Source organism: Chinchilla lanigera, unplaced genomic scaffold (assembly GCF_000276665.1).
Source record: "Chinchilla lanigera isolate Chin_1 unplaced genomic scaffold, ChiLan1.0 scaffold00103, whole genome shotgun sequence".
Classification (NCBI taxonomy): domain Eukaryota; kingdom Metazoa; phylum Chordata; class Mammalia; order Rodentia; family Chinchillidae; genus Chinchilla; species Chinchilla lanigera.
The window spans coordinates 6,962,706-6,975,558 of NW_004955504.1; the positions used below are offsets into that span (position 1 = coordinate 6,962,706).

Genomic DNA, 12,853 nt, shown 5'->3' on the forward strand with positions numbered 1-12,853 from the left:
TCTTGTTTTTCAAGTTTCTTGTAATTCAATGAAAGTAAAAGGTAATATATCAAATGGCAAGCTCTACCTCAAATATGAGTTTTTAATGAAACACAAATATGCACGCATGTTTCAGCAAGTTGTTCTGCACCATGCAAAAGTGTGCTGAAATTGGAGCCACATTTACATTTGCTTCGTATTTGTTATTTAAGAAGTCAAAATATGCAAACAGCATCCACTCTTGTCAATACCTTGGAGCAAAGGAAATTGTATTAAGGTTAACCTAGATTCATGACCAACAGAATAGCTAAAATTCCTTGTTTGGGGGAAAGCTGTTGAGAGGCTGCATTTTTTGAAATAATAAACACTCATTTCTTATCTAAAACTGAGAACACTTGACAAGTATGCCTGTTTTAAACATGGTAGAATAGCCTTTATGTAAATATACAATTAAAAAGAAAATCTAATTATAAGCATTTACAGTGCAAATGCGATATTCTAGAGTTTGCAATTAGTCCTGAAAATTCTATATGAGAATAAAATTAGTAATACAAGAACAAAGGATATTTAGTGATTTCTAAGAAGGAATTTTTGAGATAATCAATTTTTGCTTAATATCTACAAATGAACATAGCAGGAGGAAAATTTGTACTTTCTAAGTAAACAGTAGAAAAAATCTGTTCTATCATTACTAAAGAATTACAATCCTAGCCAAGTTTGGTGGCACATGCCTGTAATTCAAGCACTCTGGGAGGCTGAGGAAGGAAGTTTGCAAGTCCAAGCCGAGCCTGGACAACTTAGTGACTTAGCAAGACCCTGTCTCAAAATAAAGAATAGAAAGTGACTGGGGATCTAGCTCAGTATGAAGGCCCTGGGCTCAGTCCCGAGTGCTGTGCTGCATCCAGTGTGGCTCTCAAACACTCCCAGCACAGGATCATGGAGAAATGAAGGCAAGAGTGAAAATGCAGACAGCTGAGGTCAGGTGGAGCCCTCTTCCTTGGTGGAGAAAAGAAGCCACCCAGTGACTGCAGTGCGTTTATTTATACACTCAGCAGGTTGATGTCAGGTGAAACCCCCTTCCCAACAACTTGTTCACTTGGCTCACCTCAGGGCCTCGTGTTCTTGAGGCTGGCCTTGCTCTAGCCCTGTATGTGCGATCGATGTTCAGCTTCCGCTGCTCCCCACAGTAGTGTAGTAGAAAGAGGAGGAAGAGGAGGAGGAGCACAAAGGAAAGGAGGAGAGGTGGAGAATAAGGAAGAGGAGGGAGAGGAGAAGGGGTATTATAATCTTAAATGCATGCTGGAATTGTTAGCAGGAAATGATTCATATGATGGACAACCATTGGACACTTAGGAAATACCAAGAAAACAGGTAAATAGGTGGGGAAAGAGCAAAATCAAAGGTACATGTGTGGGGAAGCTTTCCCTTGAACAGGAGGCCAGGAAGGAGGGATGAATCCATTTGTAGGGCATTGCTCAGGTCAGCTGTGCAGCTCAGGCCCATTTCTCTGCAATCACAGAGCTCTACACCCCTCACTCTGGGCTGGGCTTTGTTGGGTATGGGACCCCAATGTCAGTGGAAGCTGTGGTACGCACATCATGCCATGTGTGGCCTTCCTTCATACCCACATATCTCAGTCCTCTGCTAACCTAGATTTCTACTCCAGCATCACCCATGTCACCAGAGCTCTTCGGGCCATTACCATGCTTTAGTCTTCCTCCTCATTAATATTTATCACTGTCCAATGCTTTATGTTTTACCTGTCTCTATTATTCAGAATGCAAAATTATACTAGCTACAGACTAGTTCCTCTCACTGCTGTACCCCAGTAATCAGACAATGCTTGGCTCATGGTGGGACATCACAAATGTTTATCAAATGAATACATAGGTAAATGTCTAAAATACAAACACATGCAGTCATCAGTGACATTGCAGAAAGGCCCACTCAAGAAAGCAGCCTACAGGTCGGCTGGGAATTGATTCAGGGAGTGGCTCTTGTTTCAAACACTTAGGAAGTACCCAGATTCCCTTATGGGCTTCTGATGGACTCACAGTATGAAACGTATCCAAAGCTTGTGCTGGGATGCAGGGAAATCTCAGCTGGGAAAACCGAACAGTCTTCACCATTGGACTCATCCCATAGTTGCTCTCCAGGTCCAAATGTGGCAGCCCAGGGAGGGACCACACTCTTAGCTTCACATTGACATCCTGAACTGATCATCCTGTGTCTATTAAGTCTAATTAACACAGACCTCTGCAGAGACTTAGGTTTTAAATTAATGGGGTCAAAATAATTATTCAATCAGGTGCCAGTATGGAGGGATACAAGGACTTAGATTAGAGAGGATTTTCAAACCAGAAATAAGTGATGAGAGAATTTCCAGCAGAAATGCAACACGATTCAATAATGTGTTACTTGAGAACACACCATGTACCCATTTCTGATCTGAGAAAGCAGATACACGGGGAAGTAATGACTTATCTTCCTGAAAATGGTTCAAGCCCATGCAAGCATATTTAATGAAGAAGTCTGTAGCAGATTGTAAGGAGCTCCTTTTTAAGAAATTATAACTTAAACCTAAATTTTTATGAACTTACACAGAATAGTAATAGGGTTGAATCTGCCTCTCTTTTCGTTTGAGTGGGGCAGCTTCAGCCCTGTCCAGGTAGAGCTCTGCCAGAGGCCTCCACGTAAGTGCTTGAGAATGATAGATCTTGTAGAGACCAGAAATAACTTACTGAAGTGAGGTCCATGCCTGCAGAATCCAGAAGCCTGGTTCCTTCCCTGCCCTTCTCTGACGGAGCACAGGCGCGGAGCTGCAGCGGAGACCTAGCTGGGCTCCGCGCTCCCCGCTGTACCTGTGTCCCGTCTCAATTTTCTGCACTGTGTCATCTACAAAGCTGATTTGATCTTAATCAGGACTATTCCCATAGTCCCCTCTGCCTGAACCTCAGAAGGGAAATCTAGACTTCTGTTGCAAAAACAATTTATTTTCTGATCAAAATATGGACGGATTGAAATAATGATAAGCATATTCACTGCTATCGCGCTGAGGTAGGATGAGCCTGTAGACATACTGTCTCTCAGCTCTCCACACAAATATCTTTCCTACGGGATTCTGACTGCTGGGATATCACTTAGCTTTCCAGAAAGAATCTGTCAAACCTGATACCAACTGTCAACTGCAGTTCTCATGACACCGGGCATCCTTTCCACCCTGGATGCTGGTGGCCTTTCCCAGCATTCCCTGGGCCACCTGTGCCCCTAAGACGGTGGATCAGGCCAAGCCATGTGAGTGTCACTCTGAGGGTGGCTGAAAAGCTGACTGAACACCCACATCCACCATGAACTGAACTCTTAGGATTGAGTGAGAAATAAACGTGCATGTTGAGCTATCTAAAAATATTTCACAAGTAAGAGGCATTATTTATTTCATGAATAATGTACTCTGAGTAACGCAATGGTACTTAATGCTCTACACATTCTGGACTTTTTTTGTTTAATTTACTTTAAAATTTTTCTTTGTTTTCTCTGTCTCTTTTCCTCCCTCCCTCCCTTCCTCTCTCTCTCTCTCTCTCTCTCTCTCTCTCTCTCTCTCTCTCTCTTGCTCTCTTGCTCTCTCACTCTCTCCTATTTTTTCTTGCCGTGCTGGTGTCGAATCCACAGCACCCCCTGTGTTAGGCAGGTGCTCTACCACTGAACTATATGCCCAGCCCCAAATCTGTGTGAACCATGGCAAAATGAGCACAATATAAAATTTGCCACTTAAACATTTTACCGAGCTGCTCGGTGGCACTGAGTCCACTTGCATCTCTGTGTAACTCTCCTCGATTTCCAGAAACTTTGCACCTTGCAAAGTTGAAACTCTGTTCCTACTAAACAATAACTCCTTCACCCTAACCCAGCCTCTGACAACCACCACTCTACCCCCTTTATAAATTTGATTATGCTAAGTTCTTCTTATGAGTAAAGTTGCACAAGCTGTATTCATCCTGTTATAATTGGTATATGTCACTTAGCATAATGCCCCTCCAGGTTCATCCACATTGTAACATGTGTTAGAATGTCCTTTTCATGGCTAAATAATATTCCACTGGATGTATGTACCACATCAGGTTCATGTATTTATCTGTCCATGCACAACTGGGTTGCTTTTACATGTTTAGTTGTTGTAAATAATGTTGACTAAACACAACTATACGAACACTTGTTCGTGTTGCTACTTCTTCAGGGTGTATATCCAAAAGTGGAATAACTGGATCTTACAGGAATTCTATTTTCCCCAGGCCATTTCACATAGTGACTGTACCATCTTGTATTCCCACCAGCAATATATAAATTTCCAAATTTCTCCTTGGCTGGCAAAGACCAGAAGACAACCTGCTGAAGCTAGAAAATAGCATTTCTCATTTTCTGTCTGGATTTCCTCCAGGAACACTGAGAAAATACATCACGTGGTATTGCATCAGTTACTATCATGGACTTCAGTCTGTGTTGTAAGGGCAAAGGGAGACAAAAACCCGGCTGTCTAAGACTTTCAAATCATCACAGGCTTATCATGTACCATGTGCTTAAAAAATGTTCCCTACTGCACCCTTATGAAAATGTTACACTTACTGCTTGAGAAATCTCCAACTACCCTTGTCCCCTTTCCAGAAACAAAGGCTAAAACCCTCATTGGCCTAGGCTGCACCAATCAGTGAAGCAGTTATTTTTAGAAGCCAGCTTACTGCTATAAGTATAAGACTGCCTCAGGCTCAGTGGGGAAGTTCCTTATGTTGCAGCATCCCTCTGCTGCTAAGATAGCTGTGCTCATGCTTCCTCTGCCTTTGCTACACTTTACACAAACTCTCCCTTTGTGCCATGTCACTCTTGATGCCATTTTCCACCAAGAACCCCACTTCCTCATGCTATGCAGGAGTGAGGGCAGGAACCTGGAGAGAGAGACAGAAGGTCATTAGGGGCCCCCACCCCCTCCTCAGAGATCCCCTGCCAGACACAATATCTCTGAAAATTCATCTCTAGGAACTTTTCCCAGATCCTCAAAAGTCTACTGTTCCATTCTTGACGCAAGCAACAACAGTTTCCTCCAGAAACAGCCTGTGGTCACAAGGTCATCTCCGTGGCACATGTCAGTGGGAGTGGCTCTGTGGAGGTGAGGAGCTCTGGAGAATAGCATGGACCCTGGAGATGACGTCGTGCTGGAGTCTGACAGCTCTGCAGGGCACATTTGGCAGCCGCTTTAATAACCTCGTGGTCATATTTGGGGCAGATGAACAAGAAATGTAAATCACCCAGCAAAAATAGACTTTAAAAATTACTTTCATAGGAATTCCCTCGATGCCTGAAGGTCTAATTAAAAAGACTTCTGAACTCCAGCTAGATATGAAATTAAAACACCTTTCCTGCTTTTCCTGTGTGATGACACCTAGTTCTTCTTTTAGAAAAAGATTTTGGCTTCAGTGCAGGTGAGAATGTGAGCATTTCTCTTTGCATACCTGGCTGGCTTAACTTAACACAATGTCTGCCAGTTTCGTGTATTTTCCTGCAGTGACAAGCTTTCACTCTTTTTTGTGGCTGAATAATATTCCCTTGTACATATAGACTACATTTTCTTTATTCATTCACCAGGACACAGTTGTGAATTATGCTGTAGTGAACATGGGCATGCAGACCTGTGTGGTGTGCTGATTTCATGCCTTTGGATATATCGCATGCCAGGCCTATTTTTAGTTTTTTGAGAAATCTCCTTAATGACTATAAGAACATATTTCCACAATGGTGCATAGGAGCTCCTTTTTCTCCATATCCTTGCCAGCATCTGTTACTTCTGCTCTGTTGATAATAGCCGCTCTGTCTGGGGCAATACGGCACCCCAGAGAAGACAGTCCATGTCAGTGATGAGACGCTAAGAGGTGGAGGCTAGGGGAGGAGGGACAGTGGCCAGGAGGGACCAAAATACAGTTAGTGTGAAGGTGGAACAGGTTCCGTGTCCTACATGCAGGGGTGACTACAGTTCACGGCAGCAGGCTGTGTGTTTCCTGAAGAACTAAAAGAGGAATGTGAAGCATCCAAACACAGAGGAGCAATTGATGGAGACTGTGATTAGATAAGAGAGAAGAAAGCAGAGACAGGGGAAGGAGTGTCGAGCAGGCAGTGGGGCATGGACATTTGCAGAATGCATTCTATGCATTGAGCCCCTCAAATGTGAAATGAGGAGGAGGGCGGGGGAGAGGGCCCATGGGAGGTGCAAATGACCAGTGTATGTTTACACATATGTACAGATCTGCCCAAATGAAAGTCATGTACCTTGTAACCAGTGAAAAGTGGAAAAATGGCAATTATCTAACTTGATAACTACACATCATATAGATATATGGAATTATCATACTGTATCCCATAAATACCCACAACTATTATGTGTCAATCAAAAAGAAAAATGAAACTTTAAAGAATAAGATTTTGGTTATGATGTCTTAGGAGACTAGAATAATATTTTAATTTTATCCTCTATTCCTCTATCATGACTTGGTTTATAAAAAGCAATTTTTAGGAAGCTGAACTTCATGTAAGATTACATACACGAGAATAACTGGCAATCTTCTGGAGCGCAAACAGTACAGAGATGTGACTTCCACTCCAGCTATTGAAGCATGTTATGAATGCACAAGGAAAATTCAGTGATACTGGAGCCAGGGAAATGAACAGAATCAGGTGATGACCCAGAAAAAGAAGAACATATATAAAATCATTTTAGGATTTACAGCAATGGTGCAATTATGGGCTACGTGAAGAACTGTACAGGGATAAGTAGCTAATTCCCCAGGAAAAGATCAGTTTAGATTCTGTTGTCTCAGAGTTTGCATAGGAATTAATTAAAGGATTAGATAAGTGGTGGTGGAGATGTGGAGCAACTGGAACTCCCACTTCCTGCTGGTGCAGTGGAAAGTATACAGCTACCTTGGACAACCATTTGTTAGAAAGTCAAACATGCACCTTGCCTGTGCGCTGGCATTTTCACTCCTAGCCATTTACTCAAGAGAAAGGAAAATGTGCCCCCACGAAGGCTGTGCAAGAATATGCATAATGGCTTTGTTCATAAAAACACAAAGACATTATATAGTGGTGGAAAGACAGACACACGAGTATATATCAGAAGGCTTTGCCATTTCAGAAGAGGCAAAGTTACTCTATAGCAATAGAAACCAGGACGGTGCTGAACCGAGACCTGGCCAGGGGAATCTTGGGGAAGAGCGATGTTCTACACCTGCACGGCTGGAGCAGGCATGTATCTGTCAAAACTCATCAAACGACGAGGTTTACCGCATGCCTTCTGTATCGCTCGATAAAAATGAGCTGGAGAGGAATTTAACATTTCAAAGGAAAGATTAACAAATAAAACTACTTAAAAGTTTACATTTCTATGTGACCAAAAGGACCCTAAACAGTATTAAAAGAAAAGCAATATTTATTCTTTCAGGTTCTTACACTAGGAAGACAATATGATATTTATACACACGAGTCTGATTTATTTCTCTTAAAAACCCAAAAGGCACAATAGATACTGTGAAAGTGAAAGAAGCTGTTCAAAGGGAAGGAATAACTGGGATGAGGGAAAGGAGAAAAGAAAGAAGGAAGGAAGGAAAACAAAATATGTATATATACAGGATAGCTGGGATAATTATACTGCTGATTTCTACTGGTCTATTCAAAGGAATAGTTAATGCTTAAATTTTTCCTCCTTTTGATTTTTTTGACCAATTTTGCATGCTTCTATCTGGTAATCTAAACAACTACTCTGAAGACAACAATATGCAGTATAACAACCATGGTTGAATTCCTATCATATTGTTTAGTGAAATTCTGTATGGTTTCTAATGTTTTTTATTACTTTTATTATCTTTAAATTAAAAAATTAAAAAGCAGAGCAATGATCAAATAAACGTATGTAAGACTGAGTTAATGTTAATTTAGAGAGAATTTTCAAAACTAAAGAAAGGACAACAGAAAACACAAAGCATTTCAAAAGAAAAATGAACAGAGATTAGCAATTTGTGAAAGACAGACACAGGCACCCAAACACCATTTAATTTTTTATTATTGTTGTTGCTGTTGTAGTTATACTAAGGATCGAACCTAGGGCTTCATCTCCAGCCCCTTTCTCCTGATGTTAGTTATTTTTCCTTTCTAGGTGTTTGCACATGCACGTGATACTGACATTTACTTTGGGAACTGTAGGTAAGGTGTATTCCAGCTGGATCATTTTTGATCTCCACTCCGTCACCTGATCCTCTTTCCAATTTCCAAAATCTCTGTCTCCTGTTTTCTACCATCTTTCCCTTTTTTGACTCTTTATTTATACTTTGGGTTTCTCAGGTAAGAGAAACTACAGGATATTTAATTTTTTGCACCAACCTGTTACCATTTTTTAGTTTGAGGGCAAGGTCTTGCTAATTTTCTCAGGCTGTCCTTGAATTTGTAGTCTTCCTGCCTCAGCTTCACATTGTGCTAGAATTACAGCCATGTACCACCACACCTGGCTCAAAATCCTATTTTAAATGCATGATAGACCAAGGGCCACCATAACATTATAGTTAAAAACTGGTTATTACAAATAGAAAAAAAATATTTGGATTAAAAGAACAAGCAAATGGTATGAATAAACATTTCATTAGAAAAAATACATAAGCAATGAGAATCACAAAGCGTTCAGTCTCTCTAGAAAGCAGGAAAATGCAAATGAACATCAGGGTATGACTTGTCCTGACCAATTAGTCCTACTTTTTATCAAGCTTCCCCTTGGGTCCAGGACTGATGGGAGCTCTGCTTTACAAAGCTCTGCTGCTTAGTTTCTATTGTTTTTGTCTGTCTGTCTGTCTGTCTGTCTGTCTGTCTGTTTTTGTTGCTAACTTGGCATTTTCTTGTTTCTAATATCAATTAACATAATGTAGATGTGAAATTTTTGTGCGTGTGTGGTTGTGGGTAATGAACTCAGGGCCTTTGCACTGAGCTACATCCCCAGCCCTTTTTTTCATTTTGTATTTTGGGACAAGGTGTCAGTAAGTTGCCCAGGTTGGGTTAAAACTTGTGATCGGGGCTGGGGATTTAGCTCAGCGGCAAAAGCGCCTGCCTGGCAAGTGCAAGGTCATGAGTTCGGTTCCCGGTACCGGAGAAAAACCAAAAAAAAAAAAAAACAAACAAAACTTGTGATCTTCTCTTTTTTAAAAATTCATTTTATTGGTACATTTTAGATATGCATTGTGATCATGTGGAATTTGCATCTGTACATAATATATCTTGGTGCCTCTTTTTGCTCCAATCCCATTGCTTCCCGTGAGCCCTTCTTCCCTTCCTTATTTACAAAAGCTTTGTTTCCATTTTTTCCTTCTATTCTCTTTTTTCTTTTCCCTTCCTTGCCTCGTCCCCTCCCTTGTTCCCCTTCCATTTAAATATTTTCTTCCTATTTCTGAATATCTATTAAAAAATATTTTGATCCTTATTTATTCTTTCAGTATCTCACACTAGAGACAAGAAACAATCTGATATTTAAACATGTGTGTCTGATTTATTTCACTTAGTAGTATGGTCTAAAGGTGTCCATTTACCTAGAAATGTCTCAAGTTTACCCTTTTTTATGGCTGAGTGGTATTCCTGTTGTAGTTTATATCTAGATGTCCCCCCAAAATCCTCATGTGGTCACAGGGGATGGGCTTTTAGGAGGGGGCTGAATCTAGAGTTTGTGATTGGTTTATTGTTTAGCACTGGGATTGGAGATGTGAGTGCTACACTCACACTAGGGTGAGTAGTCTGCATATAATATAAAGGACAGAAAAGAGGGGTGCTCCTCCCTTTTTACTTTTGCTACTTTTGCTGTCTTCTGCTGCCCCCATCACCAAGGAAGTTTGCCACTTTGCCTTGGAACCAGAGGATTATGAACTGAAACCTCCACAAACTGTGAGCTAAATTAATCTTTGCTACCTTCCCTTTGGGCATTGGGTATTTTGTCTCAGCAATGAGAGAAAAATAACTAAGACAACTCCATTGTATAAAAATACCACACCTGCTTTATCCATTCATCCACTGATGGGCATTTGGGCTCTTTCCAAGATTTACCAACTGTGCTGCTATATACATGAGTGTGCATATTTTGTTGTGGTATGATGCTTCTAATTCTTTCTGGAAGACACCAAGAAAGGGAATATCTGGGTCAAATGGAACCTCTAGTTTTAGTTTTTCGAGAAATCTCCACAATGGTTTTTATAGTGGTTACACCAGTCTACACTATCACCAACAGTGGAAAACTATTCAATATAGTTCTGTAAACATTAGCTAGATCAATTAGACAAGAGAAAGAAACAAAAGGAATAACAGTAGGAAAGGAAGACGTTAAAGTATCATTATTTGCAGATGACGTGATACTCTACATAGAAGACCTCAAAACTCCACCACAAGTCTTCTAGATTTAATAACCAAATTCAGTAGTGCAGCTGAATGCAAACTCAACATTCAAAAATCAAAAGCATTCCCATTCACAAACAAAAAACTCACTGAGAAAGAAATTAGGGAATTCACATCTTTCACAATAGCATCCAAAAAATGAAATACTTGGGAATCAATCTAATGAAGGAAATAAAAGGTCTCTACATTGAAAACTACAATACTCTGAAAAAAGAGATTGAAGAGGATATCAGAAAATGGAACAATATTCCTTGGTTCTGGATAGGAAGAACTAACATAGTGAAAATGGCCACACTCCCAAAATTTGTATACAGATTGAATGCAATCTTAATCAAAATACCAATAGTCTATGTCACAGAATTAGACAAAACAATCCTAAGATTCATTTGGAACCAGAAGAAACCTAGAATAGAAAAAGCAATTATGAGCAACAAAGGCAAGGCAGGGGACATCACAATCCCTGACTTGAAATTATACTACAGAGCTACTGTAATAAAACAATATAGTACTGGCAAAAAAAATCCAACCAACAAACAGAAAATCCAGACCCGAGGATCAGTGTAACAGATTAGAAGATACAGAAACCACCCCAAGCACTTTATGTTTGACAAAGGGGCCAAGCATGTTCACTGGAAGAAAGATAGCTTCTTTAATAAATGGTGCTGGCAAAACTGGCTCTCCACATGCTGAACATTAAAACTAGACCCATAGCTCTCACCATGCACTAACTCAAAATCAGAATGTTTCAAAGATCTCATTATTAAAGCAGAAACCCAATATCTGCTCAGAGAGAGAATAGGTAGAACTCTTGAAGACAGAGGTGTAGGCAAAGAGTTTCTGAACAAAACCCGGATTGCACAGGAAATATTACAAAAAATCAAAAACTAGGATCTCATCTTGTTAAAAAGCTTTTGAGACAATCCAGAATGGTTAACACGGTGGCGGCCATTAGATGCCTCGGAGGGTCTCGACACGTAATTAAAGACATGGCCTTTCCAAGATGATTCATCAGACACCTCTTTACCCTTGTTCTGTAAACATTCAGGTGCCTAGCAGACATTTTGCTGCTGCTGCTACAAAACCTGCAAAGAAAGCCAACAAAGATGCCAAAGAAAAACCATCAGATGAAAGATGAGATAGAAAAAATAAAGCCATACCCATACATGGAAGGTGCACCTGAGGATGATGTCTATTTAAAGCACTTATACCCAAGGCAGACATATGAGGTGGAGAAAGCCATTCACTTACTTAAGAAGTTTCAAATTTTGGACTATACTAATCTGAAACAAGGAGTTTTTCTTGATTTGACACTGGATATGGCACTGGGGAAAAAGAAAAGAGTGGGAGCATTTGCCAGCGTTATTAGTTTTCCATATCCATTTTCTTTAGAAGTCAACAAAGTTGCAGTATTAACAATCCACCAGAGATTGAAATAGCAGGACAAGGAGTTGCTTTTGCAGGAGGAACTAATCTGATTCAGAAGATTTTAGATGATGAAATTCATGCAGACTTTTATGTAGCTGTTCCAGAAATAATGCCTGACCTTAATCCATTAAAGAAGAAATGGAAAAAAAGATTTCCAAAGCTCAGAAGAAAAACTGGACATGAAAGTCAGGTAGATGAAGAAAGAGGGAACTTTCTCATGATCAAAATAGTGACACTGGATATGTCAAGTGACCAGATAGCTGCTAATCTGCAGACAGTTATTAATGAAGTCTGCAGGCACAGGCCACTGAATCTGGGTCCCTTTGTGGTCTATGCTTTCCTTCATAGTTCAACAAGTGAAGATTTACTATTAAAGATTGATCCATTACTGCCTAAAGTAGAAACTGAAAAAATAAAAAATAAAGAAACCACCTAAAAAGTGTTGAATTGTGAAATTAATTTGAGTGGATTAAGAAGCAACAGAAAAAACTATGGAACCGCATAATTTCTACCAAAAAAAAAGCTTTTGCACAGCAAAAGAGTGAAGCAATATCCCACAAAATAGGGAAAAATATGTCCATTATTCCTCAAAGGACTAATATCTAAAACTAAAGAAAAAACAGACCCCTCAAATTTAAAGACTCAATGAAAAATGGGCATCTGAGATAAATATACACTTCTCAGGTTAAGAAGTATACACGGAAAATATATGAAAAAATGTTTAACATCACTGGTCATTCAAGAGATGCAAATTAAACTAACACTGAGATTGCATCTCACCCCAGAAAGAATGGCTATCATCAAGAAATCAGCCAATAACAAATGCTGGTGGGTCTGGGAGAAAGGAACTTGTGATCTTCTTGCTTCAGTCTCCCTGGGTGCTGGAATTACAGGTGTGCACCACCACACCTGGCTAGTCATGCAATTTTAAAAAATCAAAAACATTAGCCATGTGCTTTCCAAGCTCTGTAATCTTTATTTAAATTGG

At 40.0% G+C, this 12,853-nt stretch overlaps 1 pseudogene; it reads left to right on the forward strand.

Moving 5' to 3' along the window:
• Window positions 1-11,425: 11,425 nt before the first annotated feature.
• Window positions 11,426-12,301, forward strand: LOC102027089 (annotated as a pseudogene).
• The last annotated feature ends 552 nt before the right edge of the window (window positions 12,302-12,853 follow it).